Genomic DNA, 21,864 nt, shown 5'->3' with positions numbered 1-21,864 from the left:
AAGGATATCCTAAGGGTTTGGAAAAGTAGACTGTCTGTAAGCAATGGCAGTTCTTTAAGGCAATTGTGTAACACAGAGGAGATCTAATAAAAGAATGAGTTACTTTTGTTCAGCACAAAAGGACAACCTCAGAGTAATTTTGGCTACCATTCACTACTATAAAAAAAAGTTCGCCTGACGTATTAACCTAATATTCACAACTTTGGGACGGAAAGGGAAAGAAACTTACAAAGGAATATGGCAACAAAATTTAAGCACTAAAAACAATTATTTCCTACATAGGGAAGCATTAGAGCCTCGTGGTTAAAAGTGTGGGCTTTGGGATCAGGCCATTCTGGAATCGCATCCCACCTCCATCATTTAACAGTTGGGAAAATTACATTACCTCTCCAGCCACAGTTTTCTCATCTGTAAGATGGGTAATGACTGTCATTCTTTATTAGAGATTTTGCGAGGACTAAATAAGAGAATATGTATTGAGTACTTAGTTCATGAGTGCTCAAGAAATGTAGCTTTTCTTAATGTTTTACCCCAAATTGTTCTGCATTATTCATTGCCTAGATTAGAGGATGAAGCTGCATCATTAAGCTTACCCGGTTCTCTTTCTGGACCCCTTATGGATTTGAAGGGAAGGAAGCAGAGCAGTCACACAGATCCCTTCAGGGTGCAGAGCCTCCTACAGAGAGATATTTTGGGCAGGTCAGAGGGCACCATATGGTAGTGCTGTCATTCTCCTTGCCTGAATGGCACAGTCTCTCTCTATCTGCCAAATTGTTAGCGTCTCCATCCCCAGTCCCATGAAACTCCAGCCCTTGCTCCTCGTTTGTTAGATGTCACTGGTGCCAGCATGATTTCTTGTACACAAGGATGTTTGGACAAATATCTGCACATTTTTAAAGTTCTCTTCTTTCCAGTTACATACTTTCCCTTGTTGGCAAAATTCAGTCTCCATGGACTATCATCACTATGCAAGTGGCTCCAAAATCTAAATGTTTGGCTTTGGCCTCTTTTCAACTTATATATACCTGCTGGGCTTCCCCTATAAACCTAGAAGCATCTCACACTCAAGTCCAAAGCCAAATATCCGTTGGCCACTCCCATCCATTATACTCCACCAACTTCTCTCTGAGTTGATGGCATCACTGGCCTTTCTCTACTGTCCAAGTGAAAACCCATTATCTATTCCCCTCCTTCCATTGGCTCCTGATACCCAATAATCAAACCTATCCACTGTATCTTGTCTCTAATTCTTTTAAATATCTCTTCTCTTCCAGTTCAACCGTCTTTCCCTTCTTCTTTACTTCTTACCCAGATTCATATGTTCAACAAGAAATTACTGAGGATTCACCATGAACAGGTGCAGCAAACTCTATGTATTGGGGACCTAGAGGTGAATGAGGTAGACATGATTCTTGACCTCATAGAACTTCCATTCTAGGCAAGGAATATAGATCTTGAACAAGTAAACAAATGAGCAAGATAATCTCAAATTGTGATATGGGTAATAAATAAAATAGAACCAGCTGATATGAAAAGAACATCTTGGGCTGGGAGTAGGGAGTCAAAGAGAAAAGGATGGAGCACTACACGCTGGAACTCTTTGAGGAAGTGATACTTGAGCTGAGTCAAGAAAACAGCCATGTAAAATTCTGAGAACAGCATGCTCTAGACTAATGGAATGACAGGAACAAAAGCTCATATGTCTGAGGTGAGACTAAGCTTGGCTTGTTCAGGGAACCAAGGAAGCCAGAGAGTAGGAGCCAGTGAACAGAAATGAGAGTACAGGTCTGAGAAGCAGACAGGGGTCAAATTGGGCAGGGCCCCATGTACCACAGTAGGAGCTTGAATTTCATTCTAAGTATGATGGGAAATCATTTGGTTTTTAAAGTTGAGTTTAGCTTGCTGGGAGAGATAATGGATTATAGGGAAGCAAGACTGGTTGTATAGCAATGAGTTAGGAAAACATGGCAGGGATCCAGGTGATAGATCCTGGTGGCTGGACTAGGTTTGAGAGAGGATAAATGAGGAAAAACTAGGAAGGATTTTGCTTGCATTGTGTAGATACCGGCGCCAGGATCATTATGTGGATCTGCTAATGTTCTCCTTCCTTCCAAGCTTTTTTCATCTCGGTTCATTCAACACAAAGCTGACAGTGTCCTCCTTCCAAAGTGCAAAGTTGTTTGCTCAGATATCTTAATTGGCTCCCCATTGTTTTTAGAATAATGTTATGGATGTAGATCCAAAGCCCTATGCTATCTGGCCTCAACTACTTTAGAGATACATAAAGGGGCTTGCAAGGAAAGGAGAAAAGAGTTACAAAGCAGTTCAGAAGTTCTGAGGTAAGTCATTTCACAAACAGTGCTCTGCAGAGGAAGTGGTGCTGGCTTTTGTACGTGAAGAACCAGCATTTTTAGCTCTTTAACTGCTCTCAATCTGAGAGGCTCTGTCTTAGATGAAAAGAATCATTGGTCATGCATTGACCAGTGGTTGTGCTTTAACTTCCAAGGGAAGACATAGGGAAGTTTTAGGAACTAGAGAAAAATCAAGTAATCCCTTAGAATACGAACTAATAAGTGAATTAATTTTGTTACAATTCTTGACTTCATTCGTTCCCCTGAAATATAATATCCAATTATAATGCAAAGGAACAAAAACCCCACAACAAAATTTAATGGCCAAGGGAACTATAAAAAGAGAGAACTTGACAGAATAAAATCGTGTCTCACATTAAACCTAAGAGTTCCCTTCCTCTCTGCCTTAAGCAAGCATTTCTTGGAAATTAAAATTCATGTCAGGACCATCAAACCAGACTTGAGAAGTCACCAGCACTAACAATCTAGAGGAACAGAAGGGGGCAGTGTTATCACAGATTCTCACACAGACTTGAGGTGCTGAGGAACTAATTGAACATTCCGCTGAGTAACCCTGTTGACTTATCCACCCCCTCAGAGTGAATCTCAGTTTCAATTGCTTGTTTCTTTCTACTTGCTAAGTCTCTCCCGAAAAAAGTTAGCAATGAGGTCTCCCGCCCCGGGGTCCTGCCAAGGGTTGTGAGAAAATGACCACTTCTCACTGTGGGCTCAAGAAATACAAGCTCAGCTCTGTGTTTATATTCATTATGGTTTTGCTTTTTACAGAATAGATGGTGAAAAAAATTCACCTGTATTGACCATATGGGAAAAACACTTCATATTTAACATGTTATCATCAGAGAGGCCCTAAGGACTCACTCTTTCTTTCTTCTTTCTTTCTTTCTTTCTTTCTTTCTTTCTTTCTTTCTTTCTTTCTTCTGCTAGTAAAATGGATATATTCAGCTATATACCCAGAGAATTACTCAGAAACGTTCAGTGAATGTCTGGTTCATGTAGAAAACGGAAAGAAAAGAGTCTTATGCCTCAAGACAATTTAGCAAACAATTCTGGTGATAGCGCTATGTAGGGAAAGGCTGGCAAGCACCCCTCCAAAGAAGGTAAAAATTCTTGAAGGAATCTGAGAAAGAACTCAGCTGCTGTTTCCAAAGTTTAAGGTGGAGAAATGGGAGAGAAATGAGAGGAAATATCCTGGCTAGACAGTGGCTGTAATTGCACCTTGAAGGACTGTAGAATCTAGGGAGAAAAAAAAAAAGTACTTTGCAGAAGGGAAAAATTCCATTTGAAAGAGAACGTGGGTGTGTGTGTGTGTGTGTGCAACAGGAGTATGGAAGCTGGTAAAGAACAGGGAATGATCCAGTTTGGCTGGAATGGAAGGTACCTGTGGAACAAGAAGAGGAGAGCTGCTGAGGACTTTGCACTTAAATCTGTGAAGGACAAACAGTCACTGAGAGTCTCTGAGCAGACATGACAGAAACAAGCTGTTTAACAACAGCCACTCCCACAAGGTCACAGAGAGCTTGCCCACCCTTGTCCTGCCATGTCCTTTCTCACCTCTCAGAGGAGACCCCTGCCCCTCAGCCATTTCCCTTCACAACTCCACTGAAGGGTACAGCTTTGACATGGAAGTGCTAATCGCTTCAGTTTTTGCAACACTTTTGGAAAGTATTTTCCCCTCCCAATCATGGAAGAAAGAGAAATAAAGGTAAAAGCTGCTCTCTGACCATTTGGCCAAGTGAAGGAATGCACACATTTAGTGCTTAACATGGAGCAACAATCAGCGAGGTTCACCTAAATCCAAGAGTGAGAATGCTTTATGTGTGTTGTTGTCTCTGTGTGTCCATCCATCCATCCATTGATTCATTCAACAAATATTTGCTGAGAATATTTCATGTGCCAGGCAGGCATTGCTGTAGTGGGGACAGCAGTGAAACCAACCAAAGCTCCTCCTTCATGGAGTTTACATTCTAGACAATAATCAAATAAACATATCAGGTGTCAGATGATGATAAGTACAAGGTAAAAAGGTAAAGCAAGGAGGATATCAATTGCATGTTGCAGAGGAGGGGCATTAGTAGCAAAGAGGGCAGAGGCGACAAGGAAAGAGGTGGGAGAAATGTGTGCTCTTTGGTAGTTTAAGCTTAAAAGGCTTTTTTCCCAGCAGGTGAACTACAGTAAGTAATGATATGCAACAATCAACAGTAATGATAATAGATATAATAGTAATATCTATTATTATATCTGTAGAGACAGACACTGTGCTAGGCATTATTTCATTTATTCTTCACAGTTAACCAATAAATATTAGTCGTATGATACTTTTAGGTACAAAGGAAATTGAGGGAAAGAAAGGAGAGGAGGCAGGAAGGCAGGAAGGAAGAAAGGGAGGGAGGGAGGAAGGGAGAAAAAGGAAAGAAAAAAAGAGAAAGACAAAAACCAAGGCTCAAATAAATTGCATAGCCTGACTAAGTCATCCTATTCATATGTACAGAGCATGGATTTGAACGCAGACAGTCTGACTCCAGAGCCTGCACTCTTAACCCAGACACCGGATTGGGGTACAGAGATAAATAAGTCATGGAGTCTGTCTTGGAATTGCTCATAGTCTGGTAAGAGACACAGACTCATAAACAAATAATCCTAGTGCAGTGATAGGAGCTATAATCAAGGTATAATAGAGTTAAGGAGACACAGAGGAAACAGTGACTAAGTGCCTGACCGTGGGTGGGAAGAGGGGGGAGTCATCAAAATGCAGACATTCGTGTTTATGTAATTCATTGCTCTCTCTGCGCCTGCTTACCCACAACCAATCTGCAGTTCCTTCCCAAGACTCTTTCCGGTGGATTTCCCCAGTCTGTCTTCACAGGTTGTGGTTTGTCAGCCTCATCCTGCATGCAATAAGTAGTTCTGACACAGGGGCCACATAAACTCTTTAGAACCATTCTGGAGAAGGAAGAAAAATAATAAAATAGCAATTTACCTTAAAAACCCTCAGAAAAGGATGAGGAATGTGACAACCAGGCAAAGTAAAATGAGATAACCGTGCCATGTTACAATGGAAGAGAAGAGGGAAGAGGATGCTGGCTACCCACTGGAAAAACTCAAGGCCATGTGCATTGTTCAGGCAACTGAAAACATAGTCAGTCAGACAGGAAATCTATATTCCATTACCCAGCAAAATTTGATTTAAACATCCCATTCTTGGGGTGTCTGGGTGGCTCAGTCGGTTAAGTGTCCGACTCTTGTTATTGGCTCAGGTCGACATGTCGCGGTTTTGTGGGTTTGAGCCCCACCTCTGGCTCTGTGCTGTCAGTGTAGAGGCTGCTTGGGATTCTCTCTCTCTCTCCCTCTCTCTGCCCCTCCCCCCATTTGTGCTGTCTCTGTGTTTCAAAATAAATAAATTAATTTTAAAAAATCCCATTCTTAACCTTGTCCACGTATGAACTTCACAAAATTCATGAATCCCCTGAAATTGTATGTAAAACTCTGTGTACCTGTTGCATGTTTTCTAGAGATTATGGAGTTCACACGAATTTCAAAATAGTCTGTGTCCCCCACATAGGTTCAGAGCTATGCATTAAATATTTTCAGAACTACTACTCCAATAAATTTAAGTATAATATAGTCTTAATTATAGACATAATTAAGAAGTTCTGAAAAGTCTAAGTGAATACTTTGATACCATTGTTACTCATCATATTCATCAAAAGTCTTGCAAATTAGTGTTGCCATCAGATTCCCACAAATGAGTTCAAGACCTCAGGGCTTTCACTTAATTATGTTGTATGTAGTTGACCTTTATTTTCCTTTTGGCACTTCTGTACAGGAAGATTAGCTCTTGAGGGCTATCGCTTTGTATTGGTTCTCAACCTTTGTGTGAGTGTGTGAGGGGGAGGTATTTGATTGGGAAAGACAGTATCCCATAACCCATCTCGTGTTTTCAAGTTACACACACCCTCCCATCCATTCCTACTCTACCCCCTACACCTATTCCAGTCCTTTACTGATACTGCCCAATGACAAATGTGCCAGAGGCTGAAATGTCCACTCTATTAACCATCAGCCGGGTCATTTTGAGGTAACTGTCCTTCAGAGATTAAGAAAAAAAATACAGGACAAGAAAGCTCACCTCTAGATGTACAACTCTAAAGTGCACCATAAAATGGACTATTAAAACTTTGTATTCTCATGGATCTCACTGGAAGGCGTACGGAAAAAGAAAATCTAAGATGATAATTTGGCCTTGGTGATTCCCTACTGCTAGATAACAGGGAGTCTGAGAGTGACACAAAGCAAATATTGCTAGCTTTTCAGAAGTACCAAAGGTGAATTTGCAGAGAAGAATCACAAGACTGAAAAAGCCAGATGAATTCTTAAGATTTGGGCAAGTTCATTATCAAACATAACATTTGCCAAACCTCTTTTACATCACAGCAGGCTTGCTATCGCGACAAGAAGCAAGGAACCTATCATGACTACAGATGATCAGAGCTTCTTGTCCACTGTAATGAAAAACAAGTCCAGATATGGAATGTATGCATAAGTCTAGCAGCATGCATAAACTAGACTCATAGTGAAGAGTGCTATACACTAAACCAATCACATCCACTTCTGGTGGGGCTGAAGGCGGTGGTTAGGGAAGCAATGTCTTGCACAAATATCTTTTCATGAAATCACAGCCCGAGGTGGAATAGCTGCTGACAAAAATATTCTAAGCAGGCTACTGGTTGACTCTCCTCCCCTCCCACTTTCCGCCCAATTAGAGACAGGTGGAACATGTAGGATAGTTTTTAAAGATAAAACCAAAATCTCTACAGAAGATTTCATTATGGACCTGACTTGTGACATCACAACTGCTGTCACAGACTTAAGAATAAGACTGTATTATTTTTCAATCTCTTCTTGCTCAAAAAAAGTTCTAAGAATGAGATGAAAATGAAGACTGAATTATCATTTGAAATTATGCATTCAATGTGCATAGTACTATTATTACAATCATGAGCCAGGACAATGCATTATGGCATTGACAGGTGGAAAATCATCATGAGTAGTTTGCAGTATACATAGCTAACAGTCTGGGGAGGAAATGAGTCTAAAAAATAAAATGGCATTTATCACATCTCTCAAATAAACACATACGATGATTTGTGTTTTATGAATTATTCTTTTATTTTTCTGTGCATATGGAATTTAGGAACTGAAAAGTAAGGAGTCTTGACTATTTGATAAGTGATTATTTGAATCAGGTCTGTCCCCCAATAGCACTGACTGTTCTGGAAGATAGGAATCCCATCCATTCTTTTCATCTCTGTAGCTCCTCACCAGCATCAGGCACAGTGCCTGGTACTTAAGAGGTGCTCAATAAACAGTCATTGGATGAATTGATATATTGGCACACCCCCATTCCAATTTTGACTCCTTCATTTTTCAGTCGAGGAAGTTGAGGCCAAGAATAGCTAAAAGGCTACTATTACACACCTAGTGGTAAAATTGTCTCTAGAATGATCCTCTGTCTCCTTCCAATTCATTGAGGACTGCCAATTTGTTCAATTTTTTTTATCACCACATTGAAGTATGACTATTTTAAAGGAAAATATAACAAAAATCTTTTATCTTAATCATTGTTTGCAAGATATTAGAACTTTAATGTATCTCTGGTATATTGCCTTTGATGCTTTGTTCCTTGGGAGTGACTTGCAGAGAAAATGTGGGTACTTGCCTAAGATAACTGGTTAAAAACTCCTTTTGCTTTATTTTAACAGGTGAAAGAGAGACTTTGCAGCTATGCTTATTAAAAAAAACTGAAAAACTAGAATGCTACTGAAGTTCTTCTAAATAAAATAATCAATGCTTATGATGATGACTGGTTTTGACTGATAGTACAGATATTTTTTTTTTTAATTTTCAATCACATCCCTTCAACTCTGAACAGGTACAATTAGTTTTTTAGAAATCGGGGTCTAGCACAGACTACATATTTATATGTTTTCCTCATATATTTATAAATTTTGGTTGCTTAGTGTAAGCCCAAATTGTTAGGTGTAAGCAGTGTTGACCAATGAGAGTCCCTGATGTCTTTCCTGAGTGAATATCAGGCTTTGAGGTTTCTGAGCTTTGGCTTCTTTCTGTATTTTTTTAAATGTTTATTTATTTATTTTGACAGAGAGTGAGTCAGTTGGGGGGGGGGGGGGCGGGGGGAGTAGAGAGAGAAAGAGACAGAGGATCCCAAGCAGGGATCTATACTGTCAACAAAGAGCCAACATGGGGCTTGAACCCACAAGAGACCATGACCTGAGCCAAAATCAAGAATCAGACACTTAAAGGGCTGAGCCTCCCAGGCACCCCTGCGAGCTTTAGTTTCTATACATAGCAAGAAACCTCCGTAACTATGGAAGTGGAGAAGAGGCTCTGGAGCCAGTCTGCCTGGATGAGAATCTTGGCCGCACCCCTTATAAACTGGATCACTGAGGGCAAGTTATGACCTTCTCTTCCAGGTATACCCAGCCACTTATGCACCTCGGTTTTCTCATCAGTAAAATGGGTTAATAATACAATTTGCCTTACAGAGTTCAAGTGAGGATTAGTCAGGCAACACATGTAAAATACTTAGGATGTGTTTGGTATACAGTGAGCACCAAATGAATGTTTTGTATTACTCACACAATTATAAGCAAACTATTTTTGAAAGCAATAATTTTGCCTGTGTATTTGTCCCAAAAAGAAGAAAAAACAGCCTCCCTACCAATGCCCCCCCCCCCCAGTGTAAATTGGTGTCCAGTAATACTTCCTAGGGACCACCCCTCCACCACTGCAAGTTTTTGGAATTGAGGTGGTATTCATGCCACGTTTGTTACAGTTGTGGGCATAGGGCTTACTTGGTTTTATCATACTCCCTGCCACCATGATTCACCAGCAATGGGCATTGGGCTCAATCAGAGCCAAAGGGATGTGACTTGAGGACATTTGCTGATATTATTGGGGCTTATAATACCTCTTGGGCCACTGCATTCAAACATATCTGAAGCTAACTGTACCCTGGACTTGCCATCCAGCAGAGCAATGGATTCCTTTTTACAGTGTAGTCAATTTGCATTTATTTTTCATTATCTGCAATCCAAGATCATGTAAACTTCCATAGAAGACTTGCCCAAGAAGATATCACAAAAAAGATGTAGGTGATACAAAAATGATTTAGTGGTGTCAGAGGGGAGAAATAATGTTGTGGTTAGGTGCATAGACTCTGAAACCAGCTGTCCCACCCGGTACAAATCCTGGCACTACAGCTCATTAGCCGTGTGACTTTGGGCTAGTCACTTACCTATTTGTACCTCCACAACATCCTCTGTAAATGGCAGATGGTAATAATAGCCACCTTATAGGGATGTTTTGAAGATTAAATTAATGTATATGCAAGTTACTCAGAACAATGCCTGGGGCAGAACTTGTGCAGGTGTGATGCAAGCTTTAGTTATCTTATCATTACTATTTAGATCTTAAATAAGTGGGGACATAGTGTACAAAAGAAAAAGTAGGGAGAATGGGTTTTATATTGCCAGCTGACATTTTTCTGTATCCAGAGGAAGAAACTGATGAATCAAAAATGCCTCTTCGTAGCAATTTCCTGAATAGACATTTCTCCAGAGAGGACATGCAGATGACCAACAAGCATGTGAAAAGATGCTCAACATCACTAATCATTAGGGAAATGCAAATCAAATCCATAAGATACCACCTCACGCCCGTTAGAATGACTACCATCAAAAAACTGGAAAACCGCAAGCATTGGCCAGGATGTGGGGAAATTGGAATGCTTGTATGCTGTTGGTGGGAATAAAAATGCATCCACTATGGAAAACAGTATGGCTGTTTCTCAAAAAATTTGTCTTAAAAATTAAAAGTAAAAACAGTTAAAAATTACTATATGACTTAGCAATTCTACTTTTCAGTATATATCCGAGATAATTGAAATCAGGGTCTTGAACAGAATACATGTAAACCCATGTTCACAGAAGCATTATTGACAATAGCTAAAAGGTGGAAACAACCCAAATATCCATCAGTGGATAAAAGGATAAATAAAATGTAGTATACACATCCAGTGGAATATTATTCAGTCTTAACAGTAAAGGAAATTCTGATCTATGGTACCACATTGAGGAACATTGAGGACATTATGTTAAGTGAAATTAGACAATGACAGAAAGACAAATACTGTATTATTCCAAGTTTGTGAGGTATGTGGAGTTTTCAAGTGTGTAGAAATAGAAAATACAATTGTGGTGGCTGGGGCTGGAAGAAGGGGTAATGGGGAATTGTTAAAACAGTATGGATGGGGAGCCTGGGTGGCTCAGTTGGTTGAGCATCGGGCTCTTGATTTCAGCTCAGGTCATGGTCTCCGTTTTACATGAGTCATGATCTCATGATTTTACAGTTTGTAAAATCGAGCCCTGGTCTGGCTCTACACCGACAGTGCAGAATCTGCTTGGGATTCTCTCTCTCCTCTCTCTGCCCCTCTCCCGCTCTCTCTCTTTCTCTCTCTCTCTCTCTCACAATAAATAAGTAAACATTGAAAAACAAAGGGTATGGAGTTTCAGTTTTGCAATGTGAAAATGTTCTAGAGGTTGGTTGCACAACAATGTGAATATTGCACTGTACACCTAAAAAAATTGGTTAAGATGATACATTGTATGATATGTGTATTTTGCTGTAATTAAGAATAAAAACTTTTAAATAAAAAAAATTTAACAACCTTTTGGTAGCTCTGTAGGTAGCATGCTGCCTGATGCAGCTGGTACTCACTAACATCGAATAAATGAATCATAATACTAAAATAAACCTAATGACAAATCAAGTGAAGTATGAGGTAGTTTAAGGGGTTGAAATATTGTGGAGTAAAATGGAATCAAGTATCTAGTGCTATGTGAAAGATTTATTATGAGGATGAGAAGACAGACTCTAGAGTTAAACTGTATGTTACCTGGAATTTTATATAGATAGATAGATAGATAGATGATAGATAGATATGGCATGGGATCTATAGATAGTCCTTCCAGTTTTGAGTCATTAATTCACTCATTTTTATCATTCATAAAATATTTATTGAGCACCTACCATTTGCCAGTCACTAGCACTGTTCATGTTCATTACTGAACAAAACTGTCCTGCCCTTGTAGAGCTTATTTCTAGTGGGATGGGAGAACAATATTGAATTTCTGGTTCTAGCTGGATGTTTGACATCAGACAAGTCCCATAAGTTTTCTGGGTCCTGATACCCTCTTCTGTACAATGAGATGCAGGTGGCAAGGGGGTCAGGGGGACACTTTTCCTTCCTAACATTCCAAAAGATTTGAAAATTACATGTAAATGTGGAATGAACGAGGACATAAGAAACCACTAGGGGGCAAAATGAGCACGGCATAAACATTCTACTGATGTAAAATTCTAGAAACAAAAGCATATGATTTCACTCAAACGTGGATTTAAGAAACAACACAAACGATCAAAGGGGCGCAGGGAAGAGAGAGAAAAAGAGAGAGGCTAACCAAGAAACAGACTCTTACCTATAGAGAAGAAACTAATGGTTACTGGAGAGGAGGTGGGTGGGGGATGGGTAAAATAGGTGATGGGGATCAAGGAGTGTGATTGCCTTGATGAGCCCCAAGTGATGTATGGAATTGTCGAATCACTATATTGTACACCTGAAACTAAAGTTAAACTGTATGTTAACTAGCTGGAATTTAAACAAAAATGTTTAAGAAAGATATTTAAAAAGGGAGTCATCCTTTTTGTAGCACGAAAAAAATAAGCAAACAATAAATGTATATTATTGTAGGTAAGGAAAGAGCTCTACAGAATACTTATTCAAATAACTATCAAAATAACTATGGTTTATTCTATGAATAAAGTACCTGATTTAGAGATCATGTTTCTTTGAGGAATAACAGCATGTAAGGAGCAGAATACTTGACTAGTAATTGAATGGCATCCCTAAATGCATATAATAAGACCACATCTACAGAACCACAAAATACCAACCAACATATTCGGTCTTGACATAGTCCTTTAGCCTTTATATTTATTAGATGTTAGGATCCAATACCTATTTAGAATTCTTCTTCATTTCTTTATTGTTACTAATGAGTATCAGTCTTTCTGATTACAAAAAAAAAAAAAAATGTATGCTATTTTTTTTCCACTTGTTTCCCATTGGAAAGTGGTAGTTTTAAAATGGAAAAAATCTCGGGTGCTTGGGTGACTCGGTTAAGCCTCCAACTCTTGAGCCTCCGACCTTTTGTCTCAGGTCATGATCTCACTGTTTGTGAGATCGAAGCCCCTATTGGGCTCTGCACTGACATTGCAGAGCCTGCTTGGGATCCTCTCTCCCTGTCTCCCTATTCCTCTCCTGCCTGTGCCTGCAGGCCTGGAGACTGCTTTGGGTTCTGTGTCTCCCTCTCTCTCTCTCTCTCTCTCTCCCTCTCCCATCACACACACACACTCTCTCTCTCCCTCTCAAATAAATAAACATTAAAAAAATTTTAATTCATTTTAATTGAACATAGGCCAGCTTCAGAGACTTGTTTCTAGCCAATAGCATGTGTCAGAAATGATGCTGTGTGATTTCCGAGAATAGTGGAGTGGTGTCACACAACTTCTGGCTGACTATCTTTCAGGATGTTTTTCCTCAGAATACAGTCACCAAACTCTGAGGAAGCCTATGCCATAGGGAGAGGCCACATGTAGATATTCTGGCTGAGAGCTCCATTAAAGGTCCCAAGTTGCAACTACCATCAAAAGTCAGACCTGTATGGGGTGCCTGGGTGGCTCAGTAGGTTAAGCGTCCTACTTCAGTTCAGGTCTCACGGTTCACGAGTTTGAGCCCCGCATAGGGCTTGCTGCTGTCAGCGCAGAACCCACTTTGGATCCTCTGTCCCCCTCTCTCTCTGCCTCTCCCCTGCTCATGCTCTCTCTCTCTCTCTTTCAAAAATGAATAAACATGAAAAAAAACCAGACTTCTAAATGAGCGAGCTCTCAGACCATTCCAATCCCCAGGCTTCAGGCCCCCCAGCTGAAGCTGTGTGGAACAGAGATGAACTATCCTTGCTGAGTCCTGCCTGAAATAGATTTGTGAGGAAAATTAATGTTGTCACTTTAAGCCATAAAGTTTTGAGGTGTTATTTTTACCAAGCAATAGATAACCAGAGCAGGAGATAACTGTCTTTGGGACTATGGCAGGATAATTTAAGAAATTAAATGTCAGAAGAGTAGATTAGTGCTTCTGTAGATTCCAATTGGCTTGGACCCAGTCACCTGCCCTGAAAACAATAAAAAAAAAAAAAGAGGCTCATTATATGCTATCACTCATTGTCACATCCCATGTGCACTAATGCTCAGGACAGCGCAGTCTTGGAGACAGATCAAGCCTTGCGCTTTAAGGGCATTATTATCACTGACATCCACTAGCAGGTTACTATAAACATTCTCCCAAGCAGCAGATCCGCACATCAGAGCCCTTGATTGGGCTGGACCTTCTAGTTCACAAATAAGGAATGGAAGCCTGGCTGGAGAGAAACTCAGTAATGGCTTCATCAAGCAGAAGGCACTGAGGAGCAGGAGCATTTCTCAAAGAGGATGGCTGGAGATGACTAGCGTGCAGCCGGTCTACAAGGGAGCATGGGAATATTGGACTCCTTCAAGCTTAAAGCACCAAGAGGCAGACGCAGAGTCCATTTGTCACATATAGTGACTGCCACGTGGGGGATTCTCAAAAATATTTGTTAAATAAATAAATGCCACACACACAGCATTATTCTGTCCTAGCATTGGAACACAAAGTAAACATAAACATGACTGCTCTCTTAATAGAGCTTCTGATGTAATGAGATAGTTCCAATTACTCACGCATTTACCATCTCATCTTTGTCACCTAGCATCTGAAAGTCACAAAAAGGATGCAGTGATGATTATGACACTAGCCATGTTAGTAATTGATCAAATCCCTTGTTCTGATCACCTATTCAGCCTGATGGTGAAGGAAGGATTCGCTGAACATACGACACGACACTGGACAGATGAGGTGTGCAGCAGCTTATTATTAATCACATTTACTCACAGGAATAGAGCGAACCGGCAGCGGCTGTGGGAGACAAACTTTGTAGTTTCAAGAGGGCGGGGTGATCCCTGCTTTCCATGGGGGTATATTATTGGCTTCTTCTAATAATTCCACCAGCTTGTAGAAGAAGGTAGAACCAATTAGGTTGAGGACCAAGTTGGGTGGGGCTGGTGTGGCTGATGTGGGAACTAGCCAGGTCTGGAGCCCTTACCGCTGGGTTGGGGGCAAATCTGGCAAGAGAAGAGGAATGTAGGCTTTGGGGTCAGAGATGTCAAGGCAGCGCTTGACATTTCGGTCTTACCATATATCTCTTGGCCTCAGATCCTCCCTTGTAAAATCAGACCGTGGGAAACAAATGATCTCAAGATTCCTGTCAGTGTTAATTCTTTTTATTTCTCATTATATGAAGCCACTCAAATGAGAGCTCACTCTCAGAGGCACTTGCTGTCCTGATTTGTCTGTGAAAACCAGTCTATTTTTGTTCATGTTAGAGACATTTCAGTGAATTCAGGCTAAACTCCTAAGGCCCTCTCAAAATTTTAATGTGAAGCTGAAGCATTTCATTTCTAGGAAGTGGGAAGGGGAATATGTCACAACATTTAGTACAGAAGTCAATTTGGAAATTAACAGGAAGAGCTTTTAGAGAGTCCAGGAAAGAAATCATATTTATAAACCTAAAATCAACTCTTCTTTTACTTGATGTTCATCTTTTATTTATTAAGTTTTTTTAAAAAAAATTTAATGTTTATTTATTTTTGAAAGACAGGGAGACAGAACATGAGCAGGGGGAGGGCAGAGAGAGAGAGGAAGACACAGAATCCGAAGCAGGCTCCAGGCTCTGAGCTGTCAGCACAGAGTCTGACACGGGGCTTGAAGTGATGAGCCTTGAGGTCACGACCTGACCCAAAGTTGGATGCTTAACTGACTGAGCCACTCAGGCACCCCTGATATTCACCTTTTAAAACAAAAATCTTAGTTAGAGTTAAGAAATGTTTGTACTTTCTTCCAGAAGGAAAAATGCCTTATCTCAGACGGTAGGGGATTTGTGATACTCATTAGATCCTACAAACTTAGGACTGCAGGGGAAGAGGCAAAACATTTTGATAGCTTAGTTTAAATCTAAAGGCAAAAAATGTGTTTGTCTTTGACTTCCAAAGCTAAATTTGCAGACTGTAATAGAAACTTTATGTTTGATTCTATATGCCTCTGATTGTTTTAAAATAAAATTATCCTCATGTCAGGAAAAGAATTTAATTGATGTTATCATCTATAGTCTTAATAACAAAACCCTTATCTAAGTGCACAGAGAGCATTATGGTTAAAGTAGAGTAGCCTGCTCTCCCTAGTAGCCATCACAGTAACCATTCTCTGCTCAGGAAACATGTTCTCCAACATTTAAGAAAGAATTGAAGAAAGTAAGAATCATAATGAAAAGGGTGTGCTGCTGCCCATGGGCTATAAGCTAGGATGCTCTCCCACATAGCCACCTGCCTCATGCCCGGTGACCTATTTCCTATTGCGGCAAGACACTGTTATTATCAAGACATTGACATGAAATCAAATCAAAATAAAAAATTAGAATTCTGTAGCTTGGGCATGTGTACTCCAAAGAATGTTTCAAATTTATATTTAAATGTATCTGGCTGAAAGCTCCTAGACAAGCAATATCTTGTGCTGGAAATACTGCCTTATAATAAAATAAAGTTTAATAGGACATTCTTTATAACTGCAAAGAGTTACTCTGTAATGAAAAGCAGTGGTAGCTTGCAATGTCTGTAACTGAGGGCAGCATGAAGAATTCTAATGGCAAAATATAAAAAAATGAATTGCCTAAAAGAAATATAATATATTAAACTTACAGTCATTTCTAGGCTGCCCTCTTATTGAGTACAATAAAACCTGATCCCTCTATCATTTTAAGAACCATTATATATTAAAAGTTTTATGGCAATTGGTTTACTTGGCTAGGACACTGCCATTTTCTTTCTTTGCAAATAAACATATTTTCCACAACATAAGTCACCTTATGCACTGCGCCCTTACAAATTCTGTGCGTTGTGAGAAGAGAACACAGGAAGGGAGGCAAAGCAGAAAGAACACATTTTCTTTAAAGTTTGAAGTAACATGAAACACACCAAGAAGATCACATACAGGTAGCACTGTTCAAAATTTTCAAGTATAACAGCTCAAATGTATGAGGGGTTCTTAAACCAATAGTGTGTAATATCAAAAGCTATTTGTGAGACTAAACTGTACAATACAGACAAGTCCCACTGGAAAAACCTAGGACAGAAGATGACAAAAGCATATTTTTTAATTAAAATTTGTTTAATGTTTATTTGAGAGAGAGAGAGAGAGAGAGAGAGAAAGAAAGAGAGAGAGAGAAGGGCAGAGAGAGATGGAGACAAATAATCCAAAGCAGGCTCTAGGCTCTGAGCTGTCAGTACAGAGCCCAATGCGAGTTCATGACCTGAGCTGAAGTTGGACCTTAACTCACTGAGCCACCCAGATGCCCAAACAAAAGCATATTTTTAATACAGTCCATAGGATCAAAAGACAAATTATAAAATAATACAGAACCTTCAGGGAAGCATCAGAGTAAATGTGTATGACTGATTGCAGAAACAGTTTGTTCAAACCCAATCATTGCAGTTTTTAGAAGTCCATTTTGGTTGCTGACAATATCATACTGCTTCTGTAGAGGTATAGATGCAGCAATGACAATTAGTCCAAACATTCATTGAGTACTTAGTATTTAGGCATTGATATTTACATGCATTATTCCACACAATCCTTGTAGCAAGCACAGAAGATGAATATCATCATTATCTTGCTCTTACACAGGAGAAAAGTAAGGCAAAAGATTTCAGTAACTTCATGGCTAGTCAGTGGTAGAGGATGTAAACCCAGGCAGTCTGACTCCAGACGTGCATCCTTAACCCCTATACATTATTAATTAAATTACATGACTAATATAAGGTAAACTTGAACATTAGGTGATTTGTCACATGCCCACTGAGTAGATTACAAAGAATATTTTTTATCAATCTGAATATATACACATTTGGGGCTGTAGATACAACTATCAAATAATTGCAATTTTAGTGTATATATACATATACATATCATACACATATGCATATATATGTATAGTTACATATTAGGTAAAGTAGCACATTCATTAGATATATTGCCTTGGTTATGTTCATGTTACATAACACAATACAGTCTAGAGGTTTAGCACAAGGACCCTGCAGCCAGCCTGGATTCAGATCTCAATTCTACTACTTCTTACCTTAGGACGTTTGACAAGGTATTTAATCACTCTGTTCTCAGTTTCATCATATGTCAAGTATATGGTATCTACCTTACCGGGTTGTTGGGAAAAATAATTGAGTATAAAGGTGTGAAGGGCTTAGAGCAGTGCCTGGCACATTAGCTCTTATAAATTTTTTCAAATGTTTCACTTGCACCTTTGGCATGTGGGGCTCTGCCATCATCAGAGCCCAGCTCTCTGATGTTGTTTTCCAGTATCTCCCCTTCTAGTACTCGCGTTGGCAGCACATATACAGTAGCTCATCTCCCCTTCTAAGTTGCTTGAGATACAGAACTTCTGGTATTTCCACGGAAATTCTTATCCCAAACCACAATATCCATTCACCTGATATTAGAAATGTTTTTATTTGCTATTTAAGAGGGTGTCTGATCTCCACAATAAAAATACTTACAGCATTGTTTTAAAAATTATCTTTCAAAGCCTTTTTTTTAAATTTTTTTTAATGTTTATTTATTTTTGAGACAGAGAGAGAGCATGAACAGGGGAGGGTCAGAGAGAGGGAGACACAGAATCTGAAACAGGCTCCAGGCTCTGAGCTGTCAGCACAGAGCCTGACGCGGGGCTCGAACCCACGGACCGCGAGATCATGACCTGAGCCGAAGTTGGCCGCTTAACCAACTGAGCCACCCAGGCGCCCCAAGTCTTTTTTTTTTTTTTAACAACACGAGGCACTTAGAATCTTCAAGTCAAAATCCCAAGAATAATTGCTAAGTTAGGGTTAAATTTCTTTGCCTTTAAAGACCCATTTTGCCTAAAAGCATCTCATGTTGTTCCAGGCAAATCTATCTTCCCAAGACAGTAATGTATTGTTCAAAGTAAAATAATTGAAATAACAGGAGCAGAATCTGATGAGAAACTCTTTTATAAGGGATATCTTTTTCTAAGGATAATTTGGAGGAAATATAATTATTGTATTTGGGATATGGAGTTATGTCATTAATATTCAGGAATAGTGGAAACAGATCTTAGGTATTTACATTAGTTTTTACCATAATTATCAGGTTTCATTGTAGAATTTGACATGGTTAAGGTCACAGCTGCCAAATATCCACCTCATTAGGTGCTTGTGGATACAGCTAAAAGTAGGGGGAACTACCCATCTTCAAGCCAGAATTTTCTGGCACAATTCCCCACGACATATTTACTAGAGAACAGAGAGGGAAGAAAATAAGATAAAAACATAGAATGAGGCAAACTATAAGACACTCTTAAATATAGACAATAAACTGAGAGTTGCTGGTGGGGTGTTGGGTGGTGGGGTAGGCTAAATGGGTGATGGGCATTATGGAGGGCACTTGTTGGGATTAGCACCGGGTGTTATATGTAAGGAGTCACTAAATTCTACTCCTGAAACCATTATTAATGATATGTTAACCACCTTGGATTAAATATCAATCAATTAATCAATCAATCAAATGAAAAAAAAAACAGGGAGGAAATAAGGCACATCTAAAATCTAAGGACAATTTCATGGCCATTCCAAAAAAATGGAAGTTTTTTGTGTGTGTTTGTGAAATCCATTAAAGTGTTAGTTTGTATACCAGCATAGTTGTCAAACTAAATTAGGAGGTATCACTCATGATTAAAATATTATTTCTTTTTGTATTTATTGATTTATTGATTGATTGTCACTGGTTTGGTAACTGACATGCTAGGTCCCAGGGAAGACTGGGCAGCTTTTACAAGCCCACTTCATGTTCTATTAACTCTTAACCTATTTAAGGCTTTCTACTCCTAATGAACACAACTCAGTTACTTTAACAAAAGTCAGCACATTTACCATGTACTTCAGTTTCCTTTAAAATAACTCTCTGGAACCTATCCTGAGGTGGGGGGGATGCCATACCAAAAGAAAAAAAAAATTGTTTTCCAAAAAGAAAGGTCTACCTGACTAGCCACAAAATTGACTGCTATTCTCAAAATCCCCAAGGGGTTTCTGCAGGATATCTTGGTTTATACTTCAAAGTCAAACAAACAATTGTGGAAGATTTAATCGTGTAACTTAACTTTTTTCCTTGTCTTATCAATTGGGGCAAGGGTTAGAGAAGAAAGAAAATCTAGTAAATATGGTCATTGCTTTTACAGACAGAAGCAGAATTTGAATAACATCTATATCTAACAATTCATGCCTAAGCAGCTAATATTGAACACTCATATTCTTACATTTTATTTAAATTTGAGAGTAATTTCTCCTTTGGATAGGAAGAAATAGAAATATCAGAAGAAACAAAAGAGACTAGAATTTTCTTTCAACCATAAGAACATTAAGTAGATGAAATAATAAATTATTGCATACAATGGATAACCAGAAACTCAGCTTCATAGATAATATAGCTTAGAGAGTATAACCAAATAATTTGTCAACCAAACTGGGATATTTTTGATAGAAAAAAAAGGAGAATATTAATAATTATGCTGTAAAATACAGCCATAAAACGGGACAACATGGCTGTCTTCAGTCAACTAGGCTAAGTGGTCATCCTTCCAAGAGTTGTACAGATGGTAACTACATCAAAAAATTATAAAGTTATTTACAAAAGTTGGTAAATTAAAAAATTTGGTGAGCTATTTCAGATATTTTCTGATACTTTAAAGGATAGCTTCCATTCATCTCATGAGTACATTCTTTGGTTTTTCAGTTTTGTCCTTTTCCTATAACTCTTTCCTTTGGAGGGGTGTGTGGAGGTTTTTTTGTTTGTTTTTATTTGTTTCAATATAGTTTGTATATTGAAAAAAAAAAAACCTTTTAACTACTGAAATTTTATTATTCCTTTGGAAACTGGTCCCAGAGAAAAGGCCTGGTTTCCTTTGTAAAGACCATGGGATTTGGGGGCCAGCATATAATGTAAGGGCTTGTGGTATAAATTTTAATGCTATAAGCTCTGAAGACAGTTCTGCTCATTGGTTAACACCATGGCATTTGGAGTTAGAATTCCTTTACTTACAGAAAGTGATTTCACACAGAAGCCAGAGCAATCAAAATAAAAGAATCAAATTATGCCACTCTTCAGTTCATAACCTTCAGTGGTTCCCCTTTTCTTTTAGAACCAGTACCAGAATCCCACAAGACACTCTATCCCTGATCCTGGCCTTTAGCTCCAGTCTCAACTTCTATGTGGCTTTCCTCATTTGTCTAATCATCCTGGGTTCATTTAGACCAGTGATTTCCAAACTCTGATGTTATCCAAGAGACATTTTTAGTTGTCACAAGGTGGCAGTGGGGATGGGAGTCGTACTATTTGCATATAGCTGATAAAGTTCAGGGATGTTGCCAAACATTCTACAGTGCACAAGGCAGCATCCCCTGTCCCCCTCTGCCCCACGAGAATCATTTAGATTAAAATGTTAATAGTGCAAAGGTTACACCTTTCCTCACACCATGTTTTCCTTAACCCTAAGCCTTGCACACACTATTTTTACTGCCTGAAATATCCATGCCCTTCTGTTCCCCTTTTCACTTTTCTTTAACTCCTTTTGATCATTCCCTTCTCAAAGTACCTTTCCAGATTTTCCGTCCCAGATGAATATTACACTCTTTCAAAAAATTATAGAGGATTTAACAATATTAGTAACCATTTTACATATATTTATGTGTTAACCCCACCCCAACCAATCCCAGGTGAGCAGTACCATTTAGCTTGCATTCATCATAGTATCTCCAACAGCACAACTAGGTGAGATGTCATGCAACACTGCATTCAATGTTACTAAATGAACATTTGACAGCCTCACTTACAAAAGGAGAGTAATAGCGTGATCATCTCATTAGGATGTAAGGATTAAATAATACACCTAAACTCTGTAACACTGTCTGAATTACACTAAGTCCACAGAGACCGGCGTTCTGTGGTTTGTGGACAGGAGACCGGCTCCGTCCGCTTATTAACAGTATTTGCAAACCCACCTCCAGGTCTCCGGTCTATTGAGGAATTCTTCCTCCAGACAGTAACTAACAAATTTCTGCGCTTGCGCCTTTCTGCCTCTGTCGGTAACCAGGCTTCGGGAAGTATTTCCCTTCTCGTTGGCCCGCAAATAGACTGATCAATCGA

General features: G+C 39.2%; 1 long non-coding RNA gene across 1 annotated transcript; it reads right to left on the bottom strand.

Moving 5' to 3' along the window:
* Positions 1–396: 396 nt before the first annotated feature.
* On the bottom strand, positions 397–21,826 carry LOC122219709. Its single transcript, XR_006202526.1, has 3 exons — positions 21,720–21,826; positions 5,170–5,312; positions 397–676 (listed from the first exon to the last, which is right to left on the bottom strand). It is a non-coding gene; the product is annotated as an uncharacterized LOC122219709 (long non-coding RNA).
* Between the last annotated feature and the right edge of the window lie 38 nt (positions 21,827–21,864).

Source organism: Panthera leo, chromosome A1 (assembly GCF_018350215.1).
Source record: "Panthera leo isolate Ple1 chromosome A1, P.leo_Ple1_pat1.1, whole genome shotgun sequence".
Lineage (NCBI taxonomy): Eukaryota > Metazoa > Chordata > Mammalia > Carnivora > Felidae > Panthera > Panthera leo.
This window is presented reverse-complemented; position numbering and strand designations above follow the sequence as displayed.